Genomic DNA, 17,871 nt, shown 5'->3' with positions numbered 1-17,871 from the left:
ACCCTATTAAAAATGGGGTAGAGTGGGTTACAAGACATTCTCAGCTGAAGGTTTTCAACTGGTCAAAAAACACCTAAATAAATTTTCAACATTCTTAGTCATCAGGGAAATTCAATCAAAACAAATCTGAGATTCCACCTCACAGCAGTCAGAATGGGTAAGATATAAATCTGAGGTGACAGCAGATGCTGGCAAGGATGTGGAGAAAGAGGAACACTCCTCCATTGTTGGTGAGATTACAGAATGGTACAACCCTTTTGAAAATCATCTGAAGTTTCCTCAGAAAAATGGACATTCCATTACCTGAGTACCCAGTAATACCTCTCTTGGCCATATAACCAAAAGATGTTCCAACATACAACAGTGCAATATAGTCGAATATGTTCATAGCAGCCTTATTTAAAATAGTCAGAAGCTGGAAAGAACCCAGATGCCCTTCAAGAAAGGAATGGATACAGAAAATGTGGTACATCTACACAGTAGAATATTACTCAGCTATCAAAACAATGACTTCATGAAATTCATAGGCAAATAGAATAAACTAGAAAATATCATCCTACATGAGGTTATTCTATCAAAGAAAAACATACTTGGTATGCATTCATTGGTAAGTAGATATTATCCAAAAAGCTGGAATTACCCATCGTGCAATACACAGACCACATGAAACTCAAGAAGGATGATTAAAATGCAGATGCTTCACTCCTTCTTTAAAAGGGGAAACAAAATACCCATGGGAGGGGATAAGGAGGCAAAGTTTAGAACTGAGATTGAAGGACCTGCCGTTCAGAGCCTGGCTCACATGTAGCCCATACATATACAGTCACCAAAACTAGATAAGATGTATGAAGCTAAGAAGTGCAGGCTGACGATAACTGGATATTTATCTCTCCTGAGAGACACAGCCAGAATATGTCAAATACAGAGGCAAATGGCAAGAGCAAACCACTGAACCAAATCAGACCCCAGTTGGAGGAATTAGGGAAAGGATTGAAAGAACTGAAGTTAATAATAACAATCTCAACCAAACAGAGCTTCCAGAGACCAAATTTCCAACAGCAAGACTATACATGGCCTGACCCATGGTTGCAACTGCATGTGGCAAAGGATGGTCTTGTTGAGAAACAATGGAATGAGAAACAATTTTTTTTCGGACAATGTTGTACCCCCAGTGTAGGAGAATGTGGGGAGGTGTAGGGAGGCTGTGAGTGGAGAGGTGAACTCCTTTATAGAAGGGTAGGGGGAAGGGCTAAGGGGCTTGTGGACTGGAAACCTGGAAAAGGGAATAACATTCGAAATGTAAACAGGAAATATCCAACAGTGAGAGAGAGAAAGATTGAGAGAGAGAGAGAGAGAGAGAGAGAGAGAGAGAGAGAGGAGGAGGAAGAATAAGAGGAAGAATAAGAGGAAGAAGAAGAAGAAGAAGAAGAAGAAGAAGAAGAAGAAGAAGAAGAAGAAGAAGAAGAAGAAGAAGAAGAAGAAGAGGAAGAGGAAGAGGAAGAGGAAGAGGAAGAGGAAGAGGAAGAGGAAGAAGAACAAGAACAAGAACAAGAACAAGAACAAGAACAAGAAGAAGAACAAGAAGAAGAAGAAGAAGAAGAAGAAGAAGAAGAAGAAGAAGAAGAAGAAGAAGAAGAAGAAGAAGAAGAAGAAGAAGAAGAAGGAATTGAAAGAGAAAGAAAAATAAACTTCCATTCTTCCCCATTCCCTCTCTTCCTCAGCTGTTGTTTAGGCAGTCATGTTAGTGAGATGCTATAAGTGTAATTTCTGGTGTTACTTTGGAACACCATCTCATAGTATACTTTAGTCTCTTACAATCTTCTTTCCCCTCTTCTGTAATGTCCCTCAGCCTTGAATCAAGTGACGTTTTATAGATAGATGCATTGAGACTGCACCTGAAATTTCTATCCTGCATTTTGAAAGGCTGGGATTTTTACTGTGATCTTTGTTGCAGAGACTGTAATTAATTCTGTATATAAGGACACATGACTTTGATTGATGTTAGGTATGATACTGGCTTAAGTAAGTAAGGGACTGTATATACTCCCCCTTAGTCACAGCTGCAATAGCCTTATTTATGTGGCTAAATTACCAGTACCATCCATGTTCATTGAACAGGACTTAAGCAAAATTAGAGAGCTGTTGGCTATCAGCAAGCTATTTCTGCCACTGCACTGCCCTTATGTTTATCCTGTCATGTTGATCATTGTGTTTTACAGGCATGATGTGAACAATCACTTGAAACTGACAAGACTGGTGATTGTAATTACATGCTATACTAGAAATTAGACCTGTGCCTGGCACATCTTTCTCTTTAATAGTTACTTTCTGATACTCAGGAGAATGTAAAAGTTAAATTTAGTCTTAAACTAACAAAAGGAAATTAAACTTTTTCCTGCTATAGAGCGTTTTTTAATTGAAGCAAAATAAATATTTACTTGATGTTGGGGAAATATAATTTAATAGTATAATCCAAACACCTTTTAAGTGATTGAAAGTCACATGTAGTTGGTAGCTGTCATACTTTCTAAAATTGGCATCAGGATTATAACGATGAAATATTCTCTGCTTTATGCAAATACAAAGGAATAATGAACAAAATTATGTACCAAGCTTCATGCTTTAGGTAAATAATTGCATTTATTCAATTGTATATAAGATTATATCATATTAGCTAGGTTTCAAGTGCATAATAATCATGATTAAATTATTAATTAAATATTAAAATAAGCATACTTGGGTTACCAAGTATAAATGGAAAATAAAATATATTAGAATAACCAAAAATATTTATTAAAAGCAAAATGATGAAAATATTGTTTCCATAAAAGCAGCCTGGAGCTATATGTCACCTTAAAGTTTTATAGTGTGTTCCAGTGAGGTGTCCCAGCAGATAAAATTTCATGCCTTGAAAAACCAAGAACCTAAATTTGATACCTACACATATATGTTTTGAAGACTTCAATATTCACCACAACACCTGCACACATAAAGGCTACACAGAATATTAATAATGAGACTAATGAGAACAATAATGATAAGAAAAAGAAAAAAAAAACAAAACTATAGGAACATTTTAAATAAATAATATATTGTATTGGTCTTAAAATAGGAAATTAAACACTTTTTCTTAGTACACTAACTATTCAAAGGAAAACTAACAGGCTTTTACTTCATTCTATATGAAAGCAAAAACACATGAGATCGATTGTGCAGAGGACAGAAACAGATACTTATCCAAGGTTCTATAAGAAAAATTTGAAAGATCTACAGTATAATATTAACATATTTAATCAAACACATCTTACGATGATAAAGGAAAGAAAACTGGAAAAAATGATGGCTGAGTGTAGTCTCAGCACCTAGAATGTGCCAAGATGTCTCAAATACAAAGACACCAGAAATACATGAGAAAATGATAAATAGGTTGATTTTATTATGGAATAAGTATCGTAATATTAGCTTAGTGGTTAAGAGCACTTATACTCATAAGAGCAAACACATTCATTTTCCAACATCCACGAAGCCACTTGCAACCAGCTGTAAAAGCAGCTCCAGGGGATCTGACATCTCCTGGTCACCCCAGGTGCCTGTGTCCATGTGCACAAATCTATTCATACGCATTCACACATAACAGATGACTCAAATAAAAAAGATTCATGAATGTATTTTCTGCACATATTATGAATAGTAAACATTCTACATATGCAAACACAATTGCTACAATATAATAAGAAAGAAGACAATTCGCAAATAGTATGAAGAGTAAATTAAGGATTAAAGCTTACACAGTTCAGTAAGGATAAAATGTTAAACTTCACTATTGAATTGCAATGTGGATGTTAAAAAAATCTAACATTTGAATTTATGAGTAAAACTATTTTATAAATTATTTTATTTAAATACATTCCTTCCATTGTACAATCTCCTTGTCCCCTCACACAGTTACTCATCCCATTCCACCTCTTCCTTCCCTGACTCCAAGACGATGTTCCCCAGATTCTGACAGGCCACATAATCCCTGGGGCCTCAAAACTCTCATGGATTAGGTCAGACCAGGCAGTCGTCAGCTATACATGTGTCAGGGCATCAGAGCAGATAGTGTATGCTGCCTGGTTGTTGGCTCAGTGTCTGGGAGATATCAACAGTCCAGAATAGTTGAGACTGCTGGTCTTCCTATAGAGGTTGCCCGCCACTTCAACTTCGTCAATCCTTCCCCTAATCCAACAACTGACAGAAATCAGAGACTGTTACCGTTTTAAAATATATGTATCATTTAATTTTGAATGGTACACTATGGGTTCTTTGACAAAAAATTGATAGCATTATGTATTTATTATAGTCTTCAGAGATGGAAATTTGGCAGTATTTATACAAGTATTTCATTACTTTACAGCATTGAGATCATTCCAACAATGTGTTTTGTAATTTAAACAAAATATATTGTAAATAATCACCACTGAGTACAGTGCCAAAGTCAGTGTCCATGCTGATTTTCTGTAGCGAACTTTACTTAATGAAAATGAAAATAATCTGAATGCCACAGTTAGGTTATTATTTAAACAAATGAGTAATCTACCATTTATTAAATGCATGATATTCCATGAAGAAATTCCTCATGCACATGTATTCAAGATATATTGTTAAATGAAAAACAAATGAGAGAATATTGCATTATGTAATTAAATTTTATAAACAGAAGATTAACATATATTCTATAATTTTGTCAATGTAGAGTAAACCTGATACAAGAGCATGGGAGGCAGTAGACAGAACACTGGGAGTTCTAGGTCTTTTTGAGCTACACAATGAGATCCAATTTTAAAAACAAATAGATCTGATTTGAAAGAATATCTGCCCAACCGATCTTAGTGGTTACATTTGGAAGTTTTAAGAAAGCAAGTTATTCTTTGACAATTCCATACATGCACAACACATGTATGGAAGCCCACTACACTCCCAATATCTTATCTTCCCCAACCAACATATCCTCTTTAGACCAAATCCCCTCAGCACATGCATATCTTTTATTTTTCCTTCATGACCCCCTGGATTTAACCTGAGTCACTTTTGTGAAAAAGACCATGAAGCTATACACTTAACAACTTGTAAGACACCAGTGGCTACATCATTTTCTATTCTCCAACACTTCGCTTAGTTCCTTTGAATAGGCAGGGTCAATATTATATAGGGTCTGTTCAGATAGATGTAAGTATTCTGAGTTCCTGAGTGCCACAACTGTATCAAGCTCAGAAGACAGCACCTCACAGATTTCCTTACCTATTAATTAGCCCTTGAAAGAGGCCAAGCCCTGCATATCACCTTATCTCTACACTGGAAGTTATCTCCGGTGGATAATCATTTGAAAATGAAAACTTAGTTTTCTCCAAGGGAATCTCACTGGGTAACCAAACTAATTTTAAGGGTAGAATTCGTATAAAGAAATAAGGGAACTGAACAACATCTTTGGGGGATCCTTGTCTCATAATATGACAGGAGTTTTTATTCGGAATGTCTTTTTCCTTTTGTTATTTATTTATTTATTTATTTATCTATTAATTTTTACTCTGTATGCTTTGTGTATATATTTTTTCTTCGTTTTCTGTTTCCATGAAATACCTGATTGTGTGAATGGAAGTCTGTGTCTCTGTGTCTGTATCAGATTCTTGTAGCCTGCATTGGCTCTTTTCTATCTGTTGTTTTGTTCTATTCAAATTCATGAACTTTCATTTTATTTTTATCCCTTAGATGACTGTTTGTTTTCTAGTGAGAGTCAGAAGAATGTAGATACAGATGACTGGAGAGGAATAGAAGAAGGAGGGAATAGAGGAAAGGGAAATCATAATTCAAATACATTGCATGAAAAAGTCAAATTTTAAGAAAAGAATTTTAAAAAACATACTTTCTAGTGCCTGTCTGCCCACTTTTCTCAAAGGCTTAACAAATTTTATATTAAAAGTTAATAAAAATATTTTAAACCCTTTCCAAGGCAAGGAAAATTATTTGTTTACAGCCAATCTGGAACTGCAACTATGGGAGTGAAGCTTCTGTAGAGTTGCAATATTGCAATAGGAAATTCTTTAAATGCTTTCAGAGATATTAATCCACGGAAGTCCAGTGGGAGTTTCACATGATGGATGTTAGAAATTTTCAATGGGAAGATATACATTTTCGATACTTCAGTTCTCATGCAACTCTTCAAGATCAAATTAAATGTATGGGATACAATCAAGGAAGAGGTATGATCCTTTGAAATTTTCACAATTAACCCAAATAATAATAAAATACCATTAATAATTCAGAATATATTGTATCCTAAGCCCACATCAGCATGACAATTAAGAAATAGAAGTAGATGTGTATCAGTGGATAAAAGCTGTTTCTGGAGAGGCACTATTTTATTTCTGGGACAATTTCACTTCGTTGGTAGATGGGTTAAATTAAAGTTTGATAATGAAGGCCTTGCTGTAAAAGATCATTCTCTCTCAACAGGAATTTCAAACCCTGATGTACAGCATGCTAGCATTTCAATCAATCATCTGAAGAAACCTTGATAATGTCTTTATAACATTAAAATGACTGTACAGGAGTTAGTGTTAATCAACATCTCTTCTTCAAGCAAAATACTTCTCATTTCATCCTTTGGTGTAACAAGATTCCAAATTCAATTTCATGTAAATTAGATGAAGATGATGATTTTGATGTTGATGATGGTGGTGGAGGGGGTGGTGGTGTTGGTGGTGGTGTTGGTTGTGGTGGTGAATATGATGAAGAAGTCAAAAACGATCTTTTGGGACAGAGAACAAAGCCCATAATATATTCAGTGTTTTTCCTATCTTTATTGTGTCTAGGATCGAGAGTGAAAAATAATCTATTGTAAGTGCTATGTTGGGAAGGAAGAGGTTTAAGCTCATCAATAGCCCACTATCCATTACAAGAGAAAGCAAATTTGTCCTGAGAAATATATATATATATATATATATATATATATATATATATATATACTCACATGAAACCCTTACCATAACCATAGCAATGAATCAATTTAATTATGTGAGGCAGCAAATTGCCTTTCAGAGTTTAGCTAATTAATATAAAGTGATCATGTACAGAGTGCACTCCCTGGCTGTCAGGACCAAAGCCCATGAAGTTTAGATCTTGTTGTCCTAGGATTTTAAAAGTGAATGACATAATTGATGGCAATGTGCAACTCTAAAAGTCTTACTATATAAGTCACAGAGACACCATAAGATATGCTGATTATCAGGTTAGAACTTTTATATTCATAAGTATTTGGAGTTTCAAAGAGTAAAATTGTTGAGGTTAAGAACTGGGCATTTTTAGGTTTGCATTTCAATCTCTAGTGTGCAGTTTGGTTTTGGTGGATCATTACACAGTGTTTTATTTTATTTTATTTGAAGAAGTGATATAAGTTAACTGTACAGATTAATGAGTCTCAGTTTGATATTTCCATAATGCAGACAGCATGCACTGAACTAATGTAACTACATATTTTCACTGAATTTTCTGCAACTTACAAAAAGTTAGGATTCTCCATTCTATTTTTGGGAAAAAATGACTTCCATAGGATATAAAAATCCTTAATATATTTTCAGAACTTTTTCCTTATTTTAGAATTTTATTTATTCTTCACACACGAATACAATGTACCTTGATCACACCGATCCTTAACTTGGTTCTACTCTCTCTGGATTCATTCCATTTCCAGCTTCATGTTCTTTATATTTTCCTGTTTTATTTTCTTTATAATCTATTGGTTCACTGATTACTGCCTGTTGGGATCTTCCCTAATTCATTGTCTTAACTGTGTACAGGACTTGTGCATACGACTGTAGATGCAGTGAGTCCATTGGTCCGACAACTGTTTCATCTCTAGATGTCACGGTTGGATCCTCTCACTCCCCAATTTGGCCTTCTCCTTTTCTGCTGTTTCCCCATCCTTATGCTCAGCTTTCTTCTTCTCATGGTCTTAGCACTTATATAAGTTACACAGATCAACAGTAATTACTGCACAGTACACCTATACATTTCTCTGACCACAGATCATAAAAGTAGTAATGTATGGATAAAAACAGTTAGTATTGGAAGGCAGTATAACAACATGGCCATTTAGCAAAACAGGAATAGTAGGATCCTCTCTATGGCCATGTGAGCCATGGGGAAAATGTGACCGTGTTTACAACATGACATCTGACTTTCCTTCTATAGTAGAGGCTTCAAAGTCAAACAAACAGCAGTTGGCCATTTTCATAAAATTTATATAATTGTCTTCATATTTCTGGATTTTCAACTGGCACAATGATATCTAGTTTCATCAATATCCATGCCAATGATATAATTTTGCTCTTTTGATGGTTAAAAAAAAGGTCTGGTGCCTATATAAATTATTTTTCCAATTTTGTAACATGGATATTTTGAACAGTGAGAAGGTAAATACAGTCATGGAGTTATACCTGGAATAGACATATTCCTCAAGGTACATATTCCTTCAGTGTTACTATTGAATCACAAATAATTTCAGTTTTCAGTTTTATATTAATTTCTTTAGTAGCTATATTGAATTTTAGATCCAACAAACATATACCAGGGTTCTTTGTTCCAGCAACACTATTCAAACACTGTCATTTGTATTTGTACTTCATCAACGATTTGTGGGTTTAGTAATTTTCATATAATTTTTGATAATTACTGTGCCATTATTTTAAGCATTTAATCAACCATATTGCATATTTAATTGCATTACTTTATTTCTGATGAATACGGTATTTTGTGTCTTATAGATATGATCCATACATCAGATAAAGAGCCAATAAAGTTTCTCCATCGTTATTTAGTTGGTATCTCTTAATGACACTCCATTGTGAACATGTGCCATATTTTCTGTATCCATTCTTCTGTTGATAAGCATCTAGGTTCTTTCCAGCTTCTCCTATTATAAATAAGGCTGCTATGAACATAGTGGAGCACGTGTCTTTGATACATGTTGGGGCATCTTTGGATATATGCCAAAGAGAGGTGTAGTTGGGTCTTCAGATAAATCAATGTCCAATTTTCTGAGGGACCTCCAGACTGATTTCCAGAATTGTTGTTCCAGTCTCCAATCCCACCAAAAATGGGGGGTGTTCCTTTTTTTCCACACCCTCGCCAGGATTTGCTATCAGCTGAGTTTTTGATCTAAGCCATTCTGACTGGTGTGAGGTGAAATATCAGGGTTATTTTGATTTGCATTTACCTTATGACTAAAGATGTTGAACATTTCTTTAGGTATTTCCCTGCCAATCGATATTCTTCAGATGTGAATTCTTTGTTTTGCTCTGAACCCCATTTTTCAATAGGGTTCTTTGTCTCCCTGCCGGCTAACTTCATGTGTTCTTTGAATATTTTGGATATACACTCTCTATCTGTTATAGGATTAGTAAAGATCTTTTTCCAATCTGTTGGTTGCCATTTTGTCCTAACAACAATGTCCTACGCCGTACAGAAGCTTTGCAATTTTATGTGATCACATTTGTCAATTCTTGATCTTAGAGCATGAGCCATTTTTGTTTTATTCAGGAAATTTTCTCCAGTGCCCATGTGTTTGAGATACTTACCCAATTTTCTTCCCTTAGTTTGAGTGTATCTGGTTTGATGTGGAGGTCCTTGATCTAATTGGACTAAAGGTTTCTACAGGGCAGTAAGTATGGATCAATTTGCCTTCTTCTACATGCTGACCTCCAGTTGAACCAACACCATTTGCAGAAAATGCTATCTTTTTTTCCATTGGATGGATTTGGCTCCATTCTCAAAAGTTAAGTGACCATGGGTTCATTTCTGGGTTTCAATTCTATTCCACTGGTTTATATGCCTGACTCTGACTTAAAGCCATATGGTTTTTATCACTATTGCTCTGTAATACTCCTTGAGTTCAGGGATAGTGATTCCCAAGGAAGTCCTTTTATTGTTGAGGACAGTTTTAGCTATCCTGGTTTTTTTTTTCCAGAAGAATTTATGAATTGTTCTGTCTAACTCCATGAAGAATTGGACTGAAATTTTGATGGGGATTGGAATGAATCTGTAGGTTGCTTTTGGTATAATTGCCATTTTTACTATATTAATCCTGCCAGTCCATGAGCATTGGAGATCTTTCCATTTTCTGAAATCTTTTTCACTTTCTTCGGAGACATGATGTTCTGCTCATGTGCTTATATCTTTTACTTGCTTGGATAAAGTCACCCTGAGATATTTTATATTATTTGAGGCTATTTTGAAGGGTGTCATATCCCTAGTTTCTTTCCCCGCTTGTTTAGCTTTTGTGCAGAGTTATTTTTATCCCCAGGTCCTTTGCTGAAATTGTTTATCAGGCTTAGTAATTCTCTTGTGGAACTTTTGAGGTCACTAAGTATACTATCATATCATCTGCAAAGAGTGCTATTTTGACTTCTTCCTTTCCAAACTTTATCCCTTTGACCTACTTTAGTGTTTGCTTGCTCTGGCTAAGACGTCTAGAACTGTATTGAATAAGTTGTGAGAGAGTGGGCAGCCTTGTCTAGTCCCTGATTTCAGTGTGATTGCTTTAAATTTCTCTCCACTTAGTTTAATGTTAGCTATGTATTTGCTGTATATATTTAGGTATGGGCCTTAAATATCTGTCCTTTCCAGGACTTTTATCATCAAGGGATGTTGAATTTTGTCAAAATCTTTCTCAGCATCTAATGAAAGATTTTCATATTTGAGTTTCTTTATGCAATGGATTAGATTGTTGGTTTTCTGTATTAAAACATCCCTGCAAGTCTGGAATGAATCCTTCTTAATCATAGTGTATTATTGTTTAATGTGATGTCGGATTAGGTTTGCAAGAATTTCTTTGAGTATTTTTGTGTCGATATTGGTAAGAGAAATTAGTCTGAAGTTCTCTTTCTTTGTTGGGTCTTTCTGTGTTTTAGTTATTACAGCAATTGTGGCTTCATGAAAGCAATTCGGTAGTACTCCATCTTTTCAATTTTATGGAATACTTTGGACAGTATTGTTATGAAAATTTCAGTGAATTTTGGATGGATTTCTGCATTAAACCTATCTGATCCTGGACTCTTTTTTGTTGGGAGAGTTTTGATGATTGCTTGTATTCCTTTGGGAGTTATGAGTTGTTCAAATGGTTTATCTTTTCCTGATTTAGCTTTGGTACCTAGTATTTGTCTAGGAAATTGTTCTTTTTCTCCAGATTTTCAAGTTTTGTTGAACATAGGCTTTTGTAGTAGACTGATTTTTTTTATAAATTTCCTCTGATACTGCTGTTAAGTCTCCCTTTTTAATATTTGATTTTGTTAATTTGGACACTCTCTGTATCCTCTGTTTAGTCTGGCTGTGGGTTAATATATACTGTTGATTTTCTCAGAGAGCCAGGTATTGGTTCTGTTGATTCTTTGTATAGTCCCTTTTTTTCTACTTGGTTGATATCAGCTCTGTGTTTGATTATTTCCTGACTTCTACTCATCCTGGGTGTATTTGCTTCTTTTTAATCTAGAGGTTTTAGGTGTGCTGTCAAGCTGCTGATGTATCCTCTCTCCTGTTTCTTTCTGTAGGCACTCAGAGCTATGGGTTTTCCTCTTAGAACAGCTTTCATTGTGTCCCAAGAGTTTGGGTGTATTGTACCTTCATTTTCATTGAATTAGAAGAAGTCTTTAATTTCTTCCTTTAATGTTTCCTTGACCACGTTATCATTGAGTAGTGCATTATTCAACTTCCATGTATATGTTGGTGTTCTTTCCTGATGGTTTTTGAAGAACAGCCTTAGCCCATGGAAGTCTGGTAGAGTGCATGGAATTATTGCTATATTTCTGTATCCTTTGAGGCCTGCTTTTTGACTGATTATATGATCAGTGTTGGAGAAAGGGCCATGAGGTGGTGAGAATAATGTATTTCCTTTTGTTTTGGATAGAATGTTCTCTAAATATCTGTTAAGTCCATTTGGTTTATACCTTCTGTTAGTCTCTCTATGTATCTGTTTAATTTCTCTTTCCGTGATCTGTCCAGTGGTGAGAATGGGGTGTTGAAATCTCATACTCTTATTATTTGCGTTGCCATATGTTCTTTGACTTTAGTAAGGTTTCTTCTTTGTATATAAGTGCCCTTGTATTTGCAGCATAGATATTTATGATTTCGAGTACATCTCGGTGGATTTTTCCTTTGATAAATATGAAGTGTCCTTCGTTATGCTTTTGAAGGACTTTCGGTTGAAAGTTGATTTTATATGATATTAGAATGGATACTCCAGCTTGCTTCTTCAGACCATTTCTTTGGAAAGATTTTTCCAGTCTTTTCCTCTGATGTAGTGTCTGTCTTTGTCTCTGAAGTGTGTTTCCTGTAGTGCAACATGCTGTGTCCTCAATACATATCCACTGTGTCAATCTGTGTATTTTTAGTGGGTAATTGAGTCCATTGATGATGAGAGATATTAAAGAATAGTGATGGTCGCTTTCTGTTATTTTCATAATTGCAGGTTAGAAAATGATTGTGTGCTTCTCTTCGATTTGTTGTGAAAAGATTAATTTCTTGCTTTATCTATGATGTTACTTGCCTCCTTGTTTTGGGGCTTGCCAGTTAGGGTCCTTTGCAGGACTGGATATGTAGAAAGATATTCTGTAATTTGGTTTTGTCATGGAATATTTTGGTTTCTCCATCTGTGTTAATTAGGAGTTCTGCTGGATACAGTATCCTGGGATGGTGTTTTTGTTCTCTTAGTGTCTGTATGACATCTGTCCAGGATCTTCTGGCTTTCGTAGTATCTGCTGAGAATTCTGTTTTAATTCTGATAGGTCTGTCTTTATATGTTACTTGACCTCTTCCATTACTGCTCTTAATATTTTTATTTGTTTTTCGATTTTGGTGTTTTGACTATTATGTGATGGGACGATTTCCTTTTCTGGTCCAATCTATTTGGAGTTCTGTCGGCTTTGTGTATGTTTATGGGCATCTCTTTCTTTAGATTAGGGAAGTTTCTTTCTATAATTTTGTTGAACATATTACTGTCCCTTGATGTTGACAGTCTTCACTCTCTTCTAAAACCTGTTAAGCTTAGGTTTGATCTACACATTGTGCCCCGCATATCCTTTATGTTTTGGGCTAGCTGCTTTTCCATTTAAATTATCTTTGACAGTTGTGTCAATGATTTCTATGGAATCTTGTGCTCCTTAGATTATGTCTTCAATCTCTTTTATCCTGTTGGTGATTCTCGCACATGTGACTCCTGGTCTCTTTCCTAGGTTTTCCATTTTCAGAGTTGTCTTCCTTGTGCTTTCTTTATTGTGTCTATTTCTATTTTTAACTCCAGGGTGGTTTTGTATATTTCCTTCTCCTGTTTTGCAGTTTTTCCAGTAGTTCTTTAAGGTACTTTTGAGTTCACTCTTTCAGGGATTCTACTTGTTTACTTCTGTATTTTCTATTGTCCTTTGTATTCTTAAAGGAGTTATTTATGACCTTCTTAACACACTCCCCCGTCATGATAAAATGTGAATTTAAATCTAGATCTTGCTTTTGTTTAGATATACACTGTTTGTTTTGATGGGAGAATTGGGTTCTGTTGTGCCTAAGTAGTCTTGATTTCTGTTGCTTGTGTTCCTGACTAGCCATCAGGTTGTCTCTGTAGCTAGCTTCTCTTGGTCTTTCTGTCGGTGGTTGACCGCCCAGTAGGCTTGTGTGTCAGGATTGCTGTAGACCTGTTTTCCTGTTTTGTTTTACCCAGTTATGGGAACAAAGTATTCTGTTCTCAGGCATGTAGTTGCTCCTGTCCACTCCCTTTCATCTTTCCCTGTGGGTGGGAACGAGAAGGAAATTCCCATACTTCTCCTAGGTCCCACTGTAGGGTGGGGACACTGATGGCACAAAATGTTTTCCTCTTGAGTCAGGAATCTTGGCAGAGTGTAGTCCTCTCTGGTTTCCCAGGAGTGTCTGCTTCTCTGAAGGTCTAGTTCCCCCACACTCAGGATTTTGGTACAAGGAGCTGTTTGACCAGTTCAGTTCAGATCCAGGCACAGTCTGGAACATGGTGCTCCTTTAGATTTACTCCTCCTATATTCCTGTGTCCAGAAGCACTAGGCAGTTTTGTCTTGGGCTAGAGGTGTGGGCAATGGTGGGCAGAAGTGGCAGTCTCTGTTCCTTGTACGCTTGGTATTGCCCACACTCCTGGGTGATCAGCTCTCTCTCCCACAGCATCTAGAATCTGGGAGCTCTGGGCCAGGACCACAGAAGTTCAGGAGCCTGCAAGAAACTGGAACTGACTGGTCCCAGGGCAGTTCTGCCTTTGTGTGTCCTGAGACCACCACTCAGCTCACTTCAAGCAGAAAAGTTTGATTCACCTCTTGTCTCAGGCCTGAAGTCACTCGTTGGGCTGACTTGCAGATTTCCATGAAGGCTGCAACCAAAAATGTTCTGCCCCTACTGCCCCTAGGTCCCTATTAACAGGAGGCCCAGATGGAGCTAGGTGTTTTTTTCTTGAGTCAGGACTGTGAGCAGAGTTCTCAGGGGTTTCTGCCCCTCTGACAATCTAAGACTTCCTCAACCCACATGAGATTAGGGTGTAGAATAATGTTAGGACCAGTTCAGATCCAGGAGCAGTTTGTACTGCAGGGCTCCTGAAGCTTGACTACTCCTATATTCATGTGTCCAGAGGCACTCTGCAGTTTCCTCTTGGGCTAGGAATGTGTGCACCGGTGATCAGAAGTGGCAATCTCTCCTTCCCTGTGGTCTCAGTATTGCCCACTCTTCTGGGTGATCAGTTTTCTGTCCCACAGAGTTTCCAAAGGAGATTCAAATGTTAATTCCCTATCCTACAGGTCTCCAGTCTTTCCAATTCTCCTCCAAAGTGTATTGGAAAAGACCCTTCTGTTCAAGGGGAGTACAACAAATCCCATCAGACAAAGAGGGCTGCAAAAGTTCTTCTCTTAAAGGTTATCTATGTGATTTCTCATATTCCACAAATGGATTAAATCCTGCCCTGTCTCCCCATGAGACTTTACTACCTTGGCCAGCTGCCAAAGCAGGGATCAGAGCCATGTCCACTCACAAAGACAGACAAAGATGCCTCCCATCTCCACCAAAGTGCCTTATGCAATCTGCTTCGGGTAAAATGAGTTTGAAACCTGATTCTGCTGACAAAGGGAATTTCAGAAGTACCCTATTAAACCAAGAGGACCTTCAATGTCCTATACTATTAAGAATGGGCTTAAATAATCACTTATGGTCCAAGGGGGACAAAATCCCCAAGTGAACCTCATAACACACATACCAGCCCAAGCAGAGACAAAATTTTCTGCATTTACACCATTAGTTCAAGGACCACTGCCAGTTTCAGAAGGGGCTCTTGAGAATTCCAAACACATGTAAGATGTGTTAGAAAATTCTGAGTCCACCCAAGGAACTCTTACGCCTTCCGAACATAAAAAAATATGTTCTAGCACCCTCACCATTTCCCCCTTGTACTGCAAATGTCCCTATACAACAGAGAATTATTCAAATATCTTCTACCACTGAAAAGGACCCACGTGACTTGTCATTAGGCTCAAAAGAGCCAGGTTTATCACAACACACAGTCAATGAGCCATGCAGGCTCCATATTTATACAATGTGCAGAGAAGATAAAACATCTCCTACATCCTCAGGGGACTCTAGGTCATTTTGTCCTGAACGGAGAGGTTCCAAAATTTTCCACATATAAATCAGAGATGCTAGAATTTCCAAAACTGAGCAGTATTCTCTGAGTAGTACTCTATCTCATAAAGATTCTGTGAGACAAGAAACATCTACAAAAGAGTTCTACCCACAGCCACATCTTTAGGATTGGCTTGTGGATTGGACACATGTGCAAAAGATGTTCTAGGACATATTCCATCTGTAGAGAAGGTTATGGGTCGAATCATATGTGAACCAGGAGTAGGGGAACATGATATGCAAACACCAGTGTCTGTAGCATCCCCGAAATCTGAGGAAAGGGATTGCTTGGATTCCATTAGTGCAAAAGAATGCATATGACCTCCGCAAACTTCACAGGAGTCTATAGAACTTCCTTATCTCCTCAAGATTAGCCATCTTCCCCAACTACAGAAGATGCTACACACTCTTCCAAATATGCAGAAAGGGTTGCCTGTCCTTCTTTATACCCACAAGCGGACCCAGAACATTTGTAAAATACTTCAATGGCTCTGCACTTTTCCTTACCTTCTGAAGGGGCCTTGGAACCTGTTTTGCCTGTCAAGCAGGCTAGGGAAACTGACTCTTCTATACGAAAGTCTGTTTCCTCTTCTCTAGCAAAAGAAATATTTCTTGGAACTTCCTCAATTAGTCAACAATATGTAGAAACATCCTTATCTGCTCATGAGGCTCTCAGCCCTCTCACATATGCCCATGATGCTGTAGGAGAGGTCTCATCTTCAGAGGTAGCTCTAATACCTACACCCCATTTTGATGTCAGTCAGGATTTCTAAACATGTACAAGGTACATTAAGACCTTCCTCATCTGAGAAGGATGTCTTAGGATCTACTGCATCTGAACAGCATGCTTTACAACTATCCCCATCTACCCAAATAGATTTCTTTCACATGTCCACTCTGGACAGAAATACTCGATATTCTCCCTCTTCCAAAATGGACCACAGGCATCCGGTTTCTAGAAACAGTGGTTTAAGGTTTGTTCCTTCTGATGGAGTCTTGAAAAATTTCTCCTCTAAGGAAGACAGTTTCAACCTTCCCCCTTCTGCCAAAAGAAATCTTGTGCTATCTTCTTCTGCAAAAGAGACACCGAAAGCTACAACTACTCCTCAGGTGAGTCCCACACATTCTCCATCTGTCCAAAGGGCCGTGGAATTTTCAAAAAATGACGAAGGAAATGTGGAAAGTTACCAATCCTTTCAAGGGAATGCTGGACATCTCATGTCTTCCAAAGATGCTCAAAGTGATTTGTTATTGTGCAAATTAGACTTCAAAAATACAAAACCCTTTTATATTTCCAAAGGTCTGACGGAATGTCCACATCAAAAAAAAAATCATTTGGACCTTATGCCATTAGCCCATGCATCTAAAAATCAATCTGGCTCTAATACTCTTCCTGGAATACATTGACCACCAGCCATACAATCCCCAGGACAATTGAAATCTAAAAAGGGATATCTAGAAACTTTACCATCTGCCCAAAAGTCTTTAGGATGTTCAGCAACTTCTCCAAGAGCTCGGTGCACCTAGAGAACAAAATAACTATAGTCATCTTCCCAGGGTATTTTCCCTAGAACCACATATTTCTTCTTTTATTTTATATCAAGACAGAAGGCCAGCTTCCTTCTCCCCATCTCTGATCTCTTCATCCTATCTGTTCTCCCTTCCAAATGGCTCTTTACTTCGAATTAGAGGCCAAATAGTAAACCATAGATATATAGAAGGAATATCTGAGAGGTAGTTGCTGTCAAGATAAACCTTGTGATGTCACAGAGGAAGCTAGTGTTCTCCAGGATGCAAGAGATTTTTCATGGAGGGTCTAATGATGATGTCACTGAGAAGTGCCATGGCCTACCTGCTGAACAGCTTTCCTTACATTGACCAGATTTGGAGGTGCCCTCTCCAGGAGTGTTTCCTGTGACACAGTAGAAATCTTTACATGCTACATCTCTCTAAAGCTGGAGACTTCTCTCTTCTTCATTAGTGATCACATGCTCTGAATGAAGAAAGTTATTCAGGGATTTGTCATGGGTAGAAAAGATCTAGGAACAAGGAAGGAAGGAGATTCTACTCGAGATTTAATTTACTCCACTTTCCAACCTTCTGACATAAATTTCAATTCCCTAGATTTAATCTGTTTCCTAGTTGCCACTATTTTCCCTACATACC

This window comes from Rattus norvegicus (assembly GCF_036323735.1).
Source record: "Rattus norvegicus strain BN/NHsdMcwi chromosome Y unlocalized genomic scaffold, GRCr8 chrY_unlocalized_3, whole genome shotgun sequence".
In the NCBI taxonomy this organism is placed as follows: domain Eukaryota; kingdom Metazoa; phylum Chordata; class Mammalia; order Rodentia; family Muridae; genus Rattus; species Rattus norvegicus.
This window is presented reverse-complemented; position numbering follows the sequence as displayed.